This window comes from Lycium barbarum, chromosome 7, assembly GCF_019175385.1.
Source record: "Lycium barbarum isolate Lr01 chromosome 7, ASM1917538v2, whole genome shotgun sequence".
In the NCBI taxonomy this organism is placed as follows: Eukaryota; Viridiplantae; Streptophyta; class Magnoliopsida; order Solanales; family Solanaceae; genus Lycium; species Lycium barbarum.
Window position 1 is genome coordinate 39,402,874 of NC_083343.1, and position 15,367 is coordinate 39,418,240.

Here is a 15,367-nt window from a genome sequence, read left to right on the forward strand (position 1 = left end):
TCCTAGCCCGGAGTATCTATTGCTGTGCTAGTATAGAGGACGATTAGCCACCGCAGTTTCCTAGCCCGGAGTATCGATTGATTGATTAGTTTGCCTATGAGTGGCTTGTTTCATATCTTGTTGCCTGTGAGTGGCTTGTGGTGATATTGAATTCGTAAGTGAAATACTTGGCATGGTAAATGGTAAGGAGTTAAGTTAATATGTCTTTCGTTGTTGGATTCTTTCATGTCTCTTTAATGTTGCTGACGTACGTTATTCCTAGGTTTGAATTGTGATTTTCATTAATATCATTTTATTAATTTTATTCATCATATCTTGTTTTGTAACTATTGCCCCTTAGACACTCAGGCATACCATTGTTATTTTTGATGGTATGTTAGGTAACAGAGAAGAGCAGGTTCTTGATACTCAAAGCGCTTAAGAAGGACTTGCTGTTGCTGTTGACTTGGTGAGCCCACATCTTCATTCGTGGGACACCCCTTATCATATTTATTTACTATTCTAGTTTTTCGGGTTGCATCCCGATGTGTCAGATGAATTACTCTTTTATCTTAGAAGCTCCATAGTACACATTCTTGTGGGTAGTTTTGAGTTATTGATTAACTCTCAGGCACGTTATTACGTTTGACTAAGTATTTGATGAATAAAGACTTCCGCTGATTTAATTCATATATTCATGAGTTGTTACATATATTTTATAAATTGTTGGAGGCGAATATTGAACCTGGCGGGTTCAAATATTGTTATTGCATCTTTTAGGTTCTTCCGATGTTGTACATAACGTCGGATGCCGGTCACGTCTAGGGTGGGTTTTGGGGCGTGACAAGCACTTCCATCAGAAATGTTGCTCACACACAAAACAAGATGATGAGCAGGGTGGAGACAATTGAGAAAAAAGTGGAACAAGCATCTTCTCAGAATGCTGGACTGATCAAAGCCCTGGAATTGCGAATGACAAACATGCAGTATGACATTTGTCCACCAGGCACTTCCCTTTTCTACTTCTTTGACCAACAACAAAAGGAAATGGCTTACCTTAAAGAACAAATACAACAACTGAGATATGGTCACCTTGAACCGCAAAAGACACAAAGCTGCCCATCAAAACTCACATTTTTCCCCATGTCCTCACAAACATACTCACTGCCAAAGCTAGACCATTCTTTAACTATGTTCCCATCCACAAAACGAGACCCTATATCTTTTACCCAAAAAAAAAAATGATGAACCTGAGTTTGACATTGCAAAAATTGTCTAGGAAAGGAAAGACTCTATGGCAACCCAAAAGCAGTCCAAACGAAAGAAAGAACTCGGGGAAGGTTCAAAAGAACCCAAGCTGGAAAACTTGATGATCTCGGCCCAAAAGATTCCTAACCTCTACGTGGCCTTACCCGCAAATGATATAGATGAGGATGATACCCTAGGATCCAGTGACCAAGATTCATATGATACTGATCCTACAGAAGAAGGCGTTGAGACAAGTGAAGATTTCTCAATTGACTCTTCAGAAGAAGACAACCCACCAATATTCATGAATCAACCCAGAGAACCGGAAATCTCTGAAGTAGATGATGATCATGACGGGATGACAGATGAACCAATTCCAGAAAGAAGGCCAGAACCAACAACAGCAAAATTCGTTGGGACTGGATTCCATATTTTCAGTCTGGATGATATCAAAGTATAAAAATGGCCCTAAAGGATCCAAGATTTCTTCACTTGGATGGTGACAAAGAATCTTGTCGAACGGGAAAAGTACATGATCTTGTCAGAATTCACTTCACGGTTCTCCATAATTCTCAGAGACTGGTGGAATTCACTCGGGACAGAGGAAAAAAATATGTTTCTGACATCCCAAGACTTTGCTTTCAACATCAAAATACCCCAAGAAGTATTTTAAGGAGATACCGACCAAAGGCAAGAAAAACTAAGGAGACAGTTCTTCGAAATGAAATGCGTAGAATTTGACAGATATGTCATTGATATCCATTTTCAAAAGATGTCTAAAATGTTCTTTGAGTTAGGCGGAGAAGCTAGTCTCAAGCAAGCCTTTGTTTCATCACTTCCAAAGATGTTAGCAAGCCGGACCATGGAGATTATTGAGGAGAAGTTTCAATCAATAACGATCCCACCGGTCGGCTACATCTGGCAAGCAATATGTCTAGCGTTGGATGATATCTGCACAAAAAGATCTATTTTGAAGTAGATCATACGAAACAATCCAGCCCTTGATAAAGCTTGCGGGAAGTCTGACCTAATTAATGGGTCAACCTATTCGTGCCATGCCGCCAGATGAAACGGAAGATTCAAGCGATTCAAATGGACAAGGCCTTCAGGAGAAAGATCGCAGTTCAAGAGGCGCACAAAATATTTCAGGAGAAGGAGCACAGGCAAGCCTCGAAAAAATGACAGATGCTTCATCTGCAACAAGATTGTGCATTATGCTAAAAATTGTCCCAGTCCAGAAGGTCGATGAAGCTTCTTACTGAAATAGAGGACTACACTGGTATCCATCTAGGTGAAGATGACGATCTTGAATCTGTTCTCTCATTAGAGGACGAACCCACAGAGAAGACCCTCTTTTCCATCGATGTGTACGAAGAATATGGCGATGAATATTACTAGATTTCAGAACCAGAGGGAAAGGCTCAAGAAGATATCAACAGCATCATGGTGATCCCGCTGGTCCAGCTTAAAGTTTATCCATCCAAATTGGATAAACCAATCAAGGTTATTGCTTTCATGGACACTGGAGCGGCATGTTCACTGATGAACCCAACCGTCCTTCCTGAGGATCAATGCATTCCACATTTCAAAGATTTCAACACTGTTGGGATTGGAGTCCTAACCACCACAGTCATCACAAAGCATCCTGTTACACCTCGGAACTTTGGGTTGCTGAGCGGTGAAGGGACTAACGTAAGTTAAGGTGTACATGATGTCCTTAAAAGTAAGAAGGGATGTTTAATAATTCTAATTAAGATTCCAAAGAAGTTAGAGGCAAGGGAGAAAATTTCGTCGAATAAAACTTCATTGCAGTTCAACGAAAGGGGGGTTTGACGGTCGTTCTTTGTACCGTCGGACGGGTCGACGCTTCATCGATTGTGCCATAGAATAGAGCTAGAGTGAAGACTATTAGACGGAACAGATCGACGCTCCGTCGATCAGTTCGACGGACCGTCCTTCTCACCGTAGAATGAAAGGAAACAAAAGGCTGCTCACTAGAAATTTAACGACTTCGACGCTCCATCGATCCGATCGACGCTTCGTCGATCGTACCATATATCTCGGTCGGGATTGATTTTAAGAATTAATATAAGGACCCATCCCTCATTTTATTTCATTTCATTCCACTCCTCCACACACCAAAGAAACCTCTAGAACTTTCTCCATTATTCATCCACAAGAAACTAAGGGAAAACCATGATCAACTATACCAAATCCATGAAATCAAGTGTATGAAACCCATTAAAAGTTCATCTAAGCCAAGAAAACTCAAGAGAAGAGAGTTAGGGCTTTGGTGCAAGAAGAGAAGTTTCACTCAAAGGTTGTTCATCCATCATCCAAGGTGAGTTTTATGGTATATACATGTTATTTAAGGTATTGGAAAGTTGAAACACTTGGATTGTAGAAGGAGGTAGAAAATGGGTTATAAATATAGGAATAGTGACATTATTGGGTAGAGGTTTGTATTGAGTCATGATTATCGATATGTTGTGATTGTAAATATGTTATGAATGACATTTAGACCATGGAATAAGTATTATACATGGGAAAACGCGATAGTGAGCTATAACCATAATTGTGGAGAATTTGAAGGAAAATGGTGAATTGCGGGAAATGTAGGTAAATGATGATTGTTGTTGCGATATTGTGAATATTGTCATGAACGTTTGGGAGTTGATATTTAATGTGGGAAAAATAGTAGAAACAAAGGAAATACTGCCCAATTTTCCCTAGAAATAGTAAAATGTTCTTATAGCCGAGTAACTAATGTTAGTGCGAATCCTCTTGTAGGTAGAAACGCGAGCATCGAAGGAGGACGATCAAGCGATAGAGTAGTTAAACGACAAAGGTATGTGAGGCTAGTCCTTTCTTTCTATGGCATGAATCCTATAGCATGACTTTTCGTTCCCCTTCATGAATCTCCTACATTCCGGAAAACTAATAGCCTATGTTCATGAAAAGCCATACGAGATGAGAGACATACTATGAGTTCAATAATGATGATGATGAGTTTAAGTCTAAAGATTCTAGATGTTCATGATATGATGTCGTTTATGGTATACACTCACCTTATATGCTAATTCCTTCAAGGTGAGGCAGAATGTTAATGAATGCTCCATAATGAAATCAGGGGATCACGACCTTACGTCACCCCGATAAAGTATAGCTGTCCTTGAGTCTTTATGCATGTATTATGATGAGCATACTATGATGAGCATATTATGATGAGCCTATTATGATGATGATATAACACCGCGCCTATATGGCCGGGCAGTCACCGCTAAGGCGGGCAGCGTATACACCATGGCCAGATGGCATGGGCAGACACCACTAGTGGGCGGCTGTTACACCTCAGAAAAGTCCCCGTACATGTACAATGAATAGGCCAACGAAGGGTATGAGTGTGCGACGTTTTACTAAGTAGGGAATGACGATTCATGAATTTTTGGAAATAAGAAAGTTGTGGAATTTCAATTCAGCCAGTGGTCGTAAACCAGCATACCGTAAAGTGATTTACGGACCGTATACTGCCATCGTCCTCCAACGTTCCAAAAATTTCAAATTTCTGTCCAAAGTTTAAATTGTAAAATACGACCCAGTTTACGGACCGTAAACTGAAATACGGCCTGTAAACTGTGGCCGTAAACCATCATGACCTCCAGCAAACCTTTCTGTTTTTGATATGCTTAAATATGACCACGTTATACGGCCCGTAAACTAGTATACGGTCCGTAAATTGTGGTTTACGACCACTGTACACCCCGACGATTGTTCATTAAAAATTAGATTTTGTGGTTATTATAAGTGACTTTCTCATTCATTTTCATTCATATTTCATCTATAACCTTCAAGAACCCTCTAGAACTTATCCAAACATTTCATCCACAAAATTTAAGAGAATCAAAGGGAGATCAAGATCAACAACACCAAATCCATGAAACAAAGTGTGTGAAACTCAAGTGAAGTTCATCCAAACCAAGAAATTCCAAGGAAGGAAAAATAGGGTTTTGAGGAAGGAGGAAGAACTCCACTCTAGGCTTGTTCCACCACCATCTAAGGTAAGTTTTATGACTTTAGCATGTTGTTTAAGGTATTGGAAAGCTAAGATGCTTGAATTGTAGAAAGACATGGAAAATGGGTCTTAAATGGGAGAATAGTGTCATAATTGAGTAGTAGTTGAATGGAACCATAAAAGTTGATGTGCTATGATTATGAATATGTAGTAAATGATGTTTAGACCAGGAAATGAGCATTATATATGAGAAAACACGATAATGAACTACAACCATAAATGTGGAGAAAATAGAGAAAAATGGTGGATTTTTCTCAAAGTATATGAATGACGATTGTTGATACAATATTGTGAAGTGCTGTTGTAAATGTTTCGGAGTTGATATAGACTATGAGAAATGTAGTATAAATAAAGGAAGTGCTGCCCAATTTTCTCTAGAAATAGTGATGCATTCCCGTAGTCGATTAACTAACGTCAATACGAATTCTTTCGTGAAGGTAGCGACGTGACATTAAAGGAGAGCAAGTGAACGATAGCTTAGATAAATGACAAAGGTATGTGAGGCTAGTCCTTTATTTCTATGGCATGAATCCCATGATATGATTCTTCTTCCTTTCCATGATTCTCCTATATCCCGGAAAGCCAAGAGCCTAAGATCATGAATAGCTATATGAGTCAAGAGATATGATATGACGTTCTTATAAAGTAAATGATGTTGTTCCTTGTATACACTAACCTTATATACTAATCCCTTCAAGGTGAGGCAGAATGTTCATATATGTTCATAATGAAATCGAGGGTTCACGACCTTACGTCACCTCGATAGAGTGCAGTTGTTCTAGAGTCTTTATGCATGTACGATGACAAGTATATTTGGATAAGCATAATTATTATATGTATTTTATGATGAGCATGTCATGATTGCATCACACCGGGCCTAGTTGGTCGGGCAGTCACCGCGAAAGCGGGCAGCTATATAATACACCATGGCCAGGTAGCATGGGCAGACACCACTAGTGGGCGACATGAGATGGTACCCCGGACGCGGGAGGCCTGGACGCGTGCTAATGTTACTGATTATCACACCGCACGTATATGGTCGGGCAGTTTATATATATATGATATGCATACATGAGATGATGATAAGCTTAAAAGTAAGTCAGCATGCATTACTTTTCATGTAATTCCTAGTCAGGTACAGTTGCTCCATACTTGATGCCTCCCTTGTTTCCTTGATGCATTATTATTGTTCATGCCTCTCATACTCAGTACAATATTCGTACTGACGTCCGTTTTATTTGGACGCTGTGTTCATGCCCACATGTAGACGGGGAGGTGAGCTCGATCCAGATTCTTAGTAGCTGCCAGCTGATTGCGAGCACTCCATTGTGCGGAGGTGCTCATGATTATTCTCTTGGTATATGTATATTTTGGGCATGGTGGAGTCTTGTTCCACCTATATGTATAGTATGTCAGTAGAGGCTCGTAGATATGCAGTGTGGGTAGATGGTCTCACGAGAGGCTTTTATGTATATGTATGTATTATTTTGATTGCCGAGAGCCTTATGTATAAAAAAGTATTTTTATTTTCTCAAATGAAATGATGATCTTCTTATGTCTTAAGCATGAATTAATAAAGAGCATTAAATGGGTAAGGTGAGTAGCAGAACGAGTGGTGCTCGGTGGCTAGCCCCGGGTACCCGTCACAGCCCCTAGCTGGGTCGTGACAGAAGTGGTATCAGAGCAGTTCGTCCTAGGAAGTATCTATGAGCCGTGTCTAGTAGAGTCTTGTTTATGGTGTGTTGCGCGCCACATCAATAAACAGGTGGCTACCGGGCATTTAGGAAAAATGACCATTCTTCTTCTATGAGATCGTGCGATAGAGCCATGTGTAAGATTTTATCCTCCATAATAGTGCGTTATGATTTCAGAATGCCGCCAAAAGGAAAAGCTACGGCTGCCCAAAAGGGTAAAACTACGACAAAGAGGCGGGCAGAAAGAGAGCCTCCGATGAATGTAGAGGAGGGCGAATCACAGAATGAGGCCTCGACCGATGTGGGAGAGAAAGGAGGAGCTCCAGCTCCAATCCCTCCGCCGGCTGCTTCGGGTCAACAAATGACCGAGGCCATTCAGCTATTGACACAATTGGTTGCCGCACAGGCAAAATGGCAGAACGTGGGTTCAAGCGATCAGGCAGCGAGTACAATGGCCCGTGATTTTATGAGTTTAAATCCTCCAGAATTCTTCGGGTCAAAGCCGGATGAAGATCCGCAAAGCTTCGTAGATGAGATGTTAAGGACATTGAAGATTGTCCATGCCTCTGAGACCGAATCCGTGGAGTTGGCCTCTTATAGACTCCGCGATGTGGCTGTATTATGGTACAAAAATTGGATAGCGTCGAGGACAGAAAATGCACCTCCTCCCATTTGGCAAGAGTTTGTTGACGCTTTTATTCGCCGTTATTTGCCACTCGAGGTCCACCGAGCTAGAGCGGACAGGTTCTTGAATCTAAAGCAAGAAAGCATGAGTGCTCAGGAATATAGCCTGCAATTTAATTGTTTTGCCAGGTATGCCCCGACTATGGTGGCCGACATGGGCGATCGTGTACATAGGTTTGTGAGCGGGTTGGGACCGCACTTGTTCAAAGATTGTTTGACAGCTTCATTGCAAGATGGGATGGATATTTCCCGCATACAGGCCCATGCTCAGAATCTTGAGGAATGACAACAGCCGCCGAGGAGTGATCGTGATATTAACCGAAGGCAAGGTAAGAGGACTAGGTCTATGGGAGCAAGCAGTGAGTATGGAGGGGGGTCGAGACAGATGTATTCTAAGCACTCGGGACAGTCAGTGACTAATGTGCCTCCCAGATTTTCAGACAGAGGGTTTGATCGTTCTTCCCGATCAGGACAGGGCCAGAGTTCGAGGGCCTCAGATTCTCAGTTTAGAGGAGATTTTAGTCAGAGGAGACCTCCGGTACCACGGTGCAGCCAGTGCGGTAGATTACATTCTGGATGATGTTATTGGGGTACGGATGCTTGCTATGTTTGTGGTCAGACTGGGCACATGATGAGGGATTGCCCGTCGGTGAGAGATAGGGTTGGGGCTCAGCCCACAGGTTCAGCAGCGGGATCGTCTTCAGTACGCCCTACAGCAGAGACTCCTAAGATGTCAGTAGGTAGAGGCAGAGGCAGAGGGGGAGCATCTATTTCAGGTGCTGTTCAACCCCGTGTATATGCTTTAGCTGAGCGACAGGATCTTGAATCCTCCCCAGATGTTATCACTGGTACATTGACTATATTTTCCCATGATGTGTATGCTTTGATCGATCCGGGTTCTACTTTCTCGTATGTTACTCCATATGTTACTGATTGTATTGGGGTGAAACCCGAGCCAATTAAACATTTCGAGGTATTCACTCCGGTTGGTGATTTCGTGATAGCGAGGGAAGTGCATAAGAGTTGTGTCGTTGTGATATGTGATCGCCAGACCAAAGCCGATTTGATTGAGCTTGACATGGTAGATTTCGATGTAATCATGGGCATGGATTGGCCGTCTTCGTGCTATGCCAATGTCGATTGTCGGACGAAAGTGGGTCGATTCCAATTTCCGGGAGAGCCCATACTTGAATGGAAGGGGAATACGGTATCCCCAAAGGGTAGGTTTATTTCCTACCTCAAGGCAAGGAAGATGATAGCCAAGGGCTATATTTATCATTTAGTTCGAGTTCATGATACAGAAGCAGAACCGCCAGCTTTCCAATCTGTTCCGGTGGTGAATGAATTCCCAGACGTATTTCCAGATGAACTTCCAGGTCTTCCTCCGAAAAGGGAAATTGATTTCGCTATCGATGTATTACCGGACACCGAGCCAATTTCTATTCCTCCGTACCGAATGGCTCCAGCAGAATTGAAAGAGCTAAAAGCACAGTTGAAAGATTTGCTTGAAAATGGGTTTATAAGGCCAGCTCATCGCCGTGGGGAGCACCAGTCTTGTTCGTGAGAAAGAAGGACGGATCTCTACGGATGTGCATCGATTACAAACAGCTAAACAAGGTAACAATAAAGAACAAGTATCCCCTCCCCAGAATTGACAATTTGTTTGACCAATTACAGGGTGCTAAGTGGTTCTCCAAGATAGATCTGAGATCTGGTTATCATCAAGTGAGAATTAAAGAAGAATATATTCCCAAAACATCCTTCAGAATGAGGTATGGCCACTATGAGTTCTGAGTGATGTCATTTGGGTTGGCAAGTGCCCCGGCAGTGTTCATGAATCTAATGAATAATGTGTTCAGGCCATTTTTGGATCTCTTCGTGATAGTATTTATTGATGATATTCTAGTGTATTCTCGCACAGAAACAGAACATGCAGATCATCTAAGAATTGTTCTTGGCATTCTTCGAGCTCGGGAATTATATGCAAAATTCTCAAAGTGCGACTTTTGGCTAAATTCTGTGGCATTTCTAGGCCATGCTATTTCGGATGATGGCATCTGAGTCAACACTCAGAAAATAGAAGCTGTGAAGACTTGGCCAAGGCCTACAACGCCTACGGAAGTTCGTAGTTTTCTGGGTTTGGCAGGTTATTATAGAAGGTTTGTAGAGGGATTTTCATCTATTTCAGCTCCATTGACGAAGCTAACCCAGAAGTCGGCAAAATTTCAGTGGAACGATGCATGCGAGCGTAGTTTCCAAGAGTTGAAAGGCAGGTTGACCTCAGCTCCAGTACTGACACTTCCAGAAGGGCCAGATGGCTATGTTGTGTATTGTGATGCTTCTGGTGTGGGACTAGGATGTGTATTGATGCAGCATGGGAAGGTTATTGCATACGCTTCGAGACAGTTACGGAAACATGAGAAGAATTATCCAACTCATGATCTTGAATTGGCTACGGTCATCCATGCGTTGAAGATATGGAGACATTACTTTTATGGTGTGCATGTGGACATCTATATAGATCACAAGAGCCTCCAATATATTTTTAAACAAAAGGAGTTAAATCTGCGGCAGAGGCGGTGGTTAGAATTGTTGAAAGACTATGATGTGGACATTTTGTACCACCCCGGAAAAGCTAACGTAGTAGCCGATGCGCTTAGCCGTCGATCGATGGGTAGCTTATGTGAAGTTCCTTCAGAAAAGAAGGAGATGGTGCGGGAGCTCCGTCGATTAGCAAGTCTTGGAATACGTGCAATTGATTCGGGTAGTACAAGCATCAGCATTAATGACCCCACAGTTTCATCCTTGAATATAGAAGTGAAGGAACGACAATATGAAGATTCTCAATTAAGCCGATACCGAGATCTATCTCGTGAAAAGGAAAAGTCTCCATTTGAAGTTTCCATAGATGGGATCCTTAGATATCGAGGCAGGCTATGTGTACCGGATGTGGCAAAATTGCGCCAACGGATTTTAGAGGAAGCACACTATTCTCGGTATTCTATTCATCCCGGTGCAACTAAAATATATCATGACCTCAAATTGATATACTGGTGGGATGGCATGAAGAGGGACATAGCAGATTTTATAGTACAATGTCCAAATTGCCAACAGGTAAAAGCCGAACATCAGAAGCCAGGGGGCTTGTTGCAAGAAATGAAAATTCCTACTTGGAAGTGGGAAGTGATCAACATGGATTTCATCGTGGGATTACCCCGTTCCCGTGGCAGGTATGATTCAATATGGGTGATCGTGGACAGACTCAAAAAAGCAGCTCATTTCCTCCTAGTCAGAACCACGTATTTGGCAGAAGACTATGCCAGGTTGTATCTAAAAGAAATTGTGCGACTTCATGGAATTCCCTTGGCATTATTACAGATAGAGGGGCACAGTTTACAGCCAAGTTTTGGAAGTCCTTCCAAGAAGGTTTGGGTACTCAAGTTAAGCTCAGCACGGCGTTTCATCCACAAACTGATGGACAAGCCGAACGTACTATTTAGACCTTGGAAGATATGCTACGAGCATGTGTGCTGGATTTTGGTGGAAGTTGGGACGAGCATTTACCCCTTGTTGAGTTCGCATACAACAACAGCTATCATTCCGGTATCCAAATGGCCCCATATGAAGCTTTGTATGGAAGGAAATGTAGATCCCCAATTAGATGGTTTGAAACCGGAGAAGCACAATTAATAGGCCCCGACTTGATTCAACAAGCAGTCGAAAAAGTCAAGGTGATACGAGATCGATTGCTGACAGCCCAAAGTCGCCAAAAGTCATATGCGGACAATCGCTGATGAAACTTGGAATTTCAGGTTGATGATTGGGTATTTTTTAAAGTGTCGCCCATAAAAAGGGTGATGAGATTTGGTAAGAAAGGGAAGTTGAGTCCCCGATACATTGGACCCTATAGAATTATCCACAAGGTGGGTCATGTGGCCTATGAATTGGACATACCTTCAGAGCTTGAATCGGTTCATCCAGTCTTTCATGTCTCAATGCTCCGTAAATGTGTTGGAGATCCTACGAGGATTGTTCCAATTGATGATGTGCAAATAACGGAAAAGCTAACCTATGAAGAAGTACCCATTTCCATCCTAGATAGACAAGTGCGCAAGCTTCGAAATAAAGAGGTAGCGTCAGTCAAAATATTGTGGCGAAACAACAATCGGGAAGAAATGACTTGGGAAGCAGAAGAGAGCATGAAATCCAAGTACCCACACTTATTCCAACCCCTGGGAGAGATCCAAGATGAAATGTCGACGATATGAGGTATGTACGCTTCATTTTTATGCTTTTGGTCATGTGTGGCCATGGATATGTTGATATTGTGATGTAGCCCTATGAGGCGATGATATTATGGGTTGTTATGACAGGCTGGTAGTGTCAAATTATAGGGGAAACTCTGGCAAAATTTTCGTAGAATTCCGAGTGTTTAACATTCGAGGACGCATGTTCCAAAAAGGGGGGAAGAATGTTACACCTCGGAAAAGTCCCTGTACATGTACAATGAATAGACCAACGAAGGGTATGAGTGTGCGACGTTTTACTAAGTAGGGAATGACGATTCATGAATTTTTAGAAATAAGAAAGTTGTAGAATTTCAATTCAGCCAGTGGTCGTAAAACAGAATACGGCCCATAAAGTGATTTACGGACCGTATACTGCCATCGTCCTCCAACATTCCAAAAATTTCAACTTTCTGTCTAAAGTTTAAATGGTAAAATACGACCCAGTTTACGGACCGTAAACTGAAATACGTCCCGTAAACTGTGGCCGTAAACCATCATGACCTCCAATAAACCTTTCTGTTTTTTGATATGCTTAAATACGACCACGTTATACGGCCCGTAAACTAGTATACGGTCCGTAAACTGTGGTTTACGACCACTGTACACCCCGACGACTGTTCATTAAAAATCAGATTTTGTGGTTATTATAAGTGACTTTCTCATTCATTTTCACTCATATTTCATCTAAAACCTTCAAGAACCCTCTAGAACTTATCCTAACATTTCATCCACAAAATTTAAGAGAATCAAAGGGAAATCAAGATCAACAACACCAAATCCATGAAACAAAGTGTGTGAAACTCAAGTGAAGTTCATCCAAACCAAGAAATTCCATGGAAGGAAAAATAGGGTTTTGAGGAAAGAGGAAGAACTCCACTCTAGGCTTGTTCCACCATGTTATGTCCCGTGTTTTCATATAATTGGAAATCGAGAAAAATAATTAAGACTTGTATGTTATAAGGAGATAAATTGATTTTAGTCATTATGCTTATGTCGTTTATGAAATTATTGGCGTAAATACATTGGGGAAGGCCGAGGGTAAATTTGGAATTTTGGAAATTAGTTTCGGGAATTACAAAATGAGCCTTCATCGTATTGGGCCAAGAAAAAAATTGGAACAAAAATTGAGGCCCAAGTCTTTGGGGTGGCCGGCCAAGAGGCCAAGGCCCAACCCATTTTTAAGTGGTCATGTGACCACCATGTGACCAACTAATCATGTATGTATACATACCTATCCTTAGAATTATCTAGAACAAGAAAACTCAAACTCAACTTTGAGCATTGAAGCTCTCTCGGCCGAACCCCTTTGGGAAAGAAAGAAAAAATTTCTAACTTTTGTTTGTGGCTCAAAAATCTTGTTCCTCCCATATTTGTAGTGTACTCAAGACGCTCTTTAACGGGAAACAATTAGTTTGGCGAAAGGAGCACGTTTGCGACGAGTCGGATTTTTAAGAAAAGGTAAGAATTTTGCCCTTTTAGTGTTATGGAATTTTGTATGAATATGTTAAGGATTGAGAATAGACGAGAATTTCGTAGTTTTGATATGTGTATGAAACCGTGGGTGTGTGTGAATATGGTGTAGTGGCCGTGAGTTAGGTGGGTTGGAAGGGAAGGCGAATTGAATTCTATTTAGTTCGTTAGTTGCGTCGTTGTGACATTTATAATGTAAATGAATGTTTAATGAGTTGAATTGGCGTTGGAAAATGGTTGCGGATTATTATGGGAAAGTATATGACTTTTGTATATTCGTGTATATTGTTGTATAAATATGACATTAAGACTTTAAATGTGAATTATGGTTGTTGCTAATGAATGTGGGATGAAACAATACGAGTTAGTATGTTCGTCGGAGTTGTCGACGTTTCGGATGGAAATATGGAAAGTGACGAACTTCTTGAATTTATGTATATTGTTTGGAACATAATTGGGATATGTTTGGATAACCTTGAATGAGTAAATGAATACAATAATGTGGACATTAGTTTGGTATTATGAAGTTTGAATGAAAGTTGTCAACTTATATAAAAAGGAAGAATATTGAAGTTAAAGTGAGTTAGCTTTGGGTTATGTTGTTTATGATGTTTGGGTTGTTGTGTTGATGTTTATTGAGCCGAGCTAAGTCTCGGGGGTGTTATATATATAGGGGAAGTGCTGCCGAAATTTCGGTAGACAAAAATGAAGTTGAAGGAATTCTTAAGCTTTAAAATCTCTAATTGGTAACTTTGACCATTTGCAGATTCTGGACGAAACGGGATCTGAGTTTGGGGTGAGCATAAGACGTTTATAAGGTATGTAAAGCTACCCACTTCTTCTTTTGGCATGTCTTAGTATGTTAGGTTGATATCGGAACCCCGGGAGCAATTCTGCTCCTCGAAATCCGATCTAGAAAATGGCTTCTATTCATTCAATTCAATTGAAGCCTAATGTTCCTACTTTGGCTAGAAAGCAATCCAACGTCCGAAACTTATGCAAATGCAATCGGATTACTTTGAAACCTTTATGTATGATCCCATAGACCCTAAATGTCCGTAATTCATGTTCGCCACCTCGACTTGACCCGAGATGGGCCCGCTAACCCCGAGATGCCTTGTTTGTTCTATTAGGCTCTCCTTTTTAGAAAAATCTTGACAAGGGGTCTTCGATGTTGAAATTGTCCTCTATGAAATAATGTTTTGATTATTATAATATACTAAGCTATGTTTTGAGCCATACGTACCACTTTGGAAACATTTTGGTGAAATGAACTTCTGTACTAACTAATTATTCGACTATTTTGATTAATGAATTGACTTATGAAGTAATCAAGTTTTGAAAGGCTATTTTGATATATAAATTGCATTATTTGCTCATGACTCCGCTCGTGCCCTTATTATGACTTCGTTCACCGGTTCCCGGGCCGGTTATGATTCGTGCACACTATGATAAATTCGGCCGTATGCTGTGTTACGGTTCCCGAGACCTCGCCATAGGGTCGGGTTCCGTTTGGAGTTATGCTGTGATATGGCTGGTGGTATGATATGCTGATATGTGTGTGCTCGGGGATGTACGGAGATTTGAATCTTCTGGTGTTATGCTGTGTGTGGCACCAGCGTCGGAGTGGTGACCACGTTCCTGAGCTTTGCATGATTTTGTTTGCATTATGTATATATGATTTTGATAAACATTTTGATATACTGTTCGGCATTTCTCTCTTTTGTATTCTGTTCGCTTTCAGTTGTGGCCTATGTTTCTGTACTCCATGCTTTACATACTCAGTACATCTTTCGTACTGACCCCCTTTCTTCGGGGGCTGCGTTTCATGCCCGCAGGTACAGACGCCGGTGATCCACCACTGTAGGCTCCACTTCTGCTATTTCGGAGTACTCCCTTTGATTCAGAGTCCACTTTTGGTATATATATGT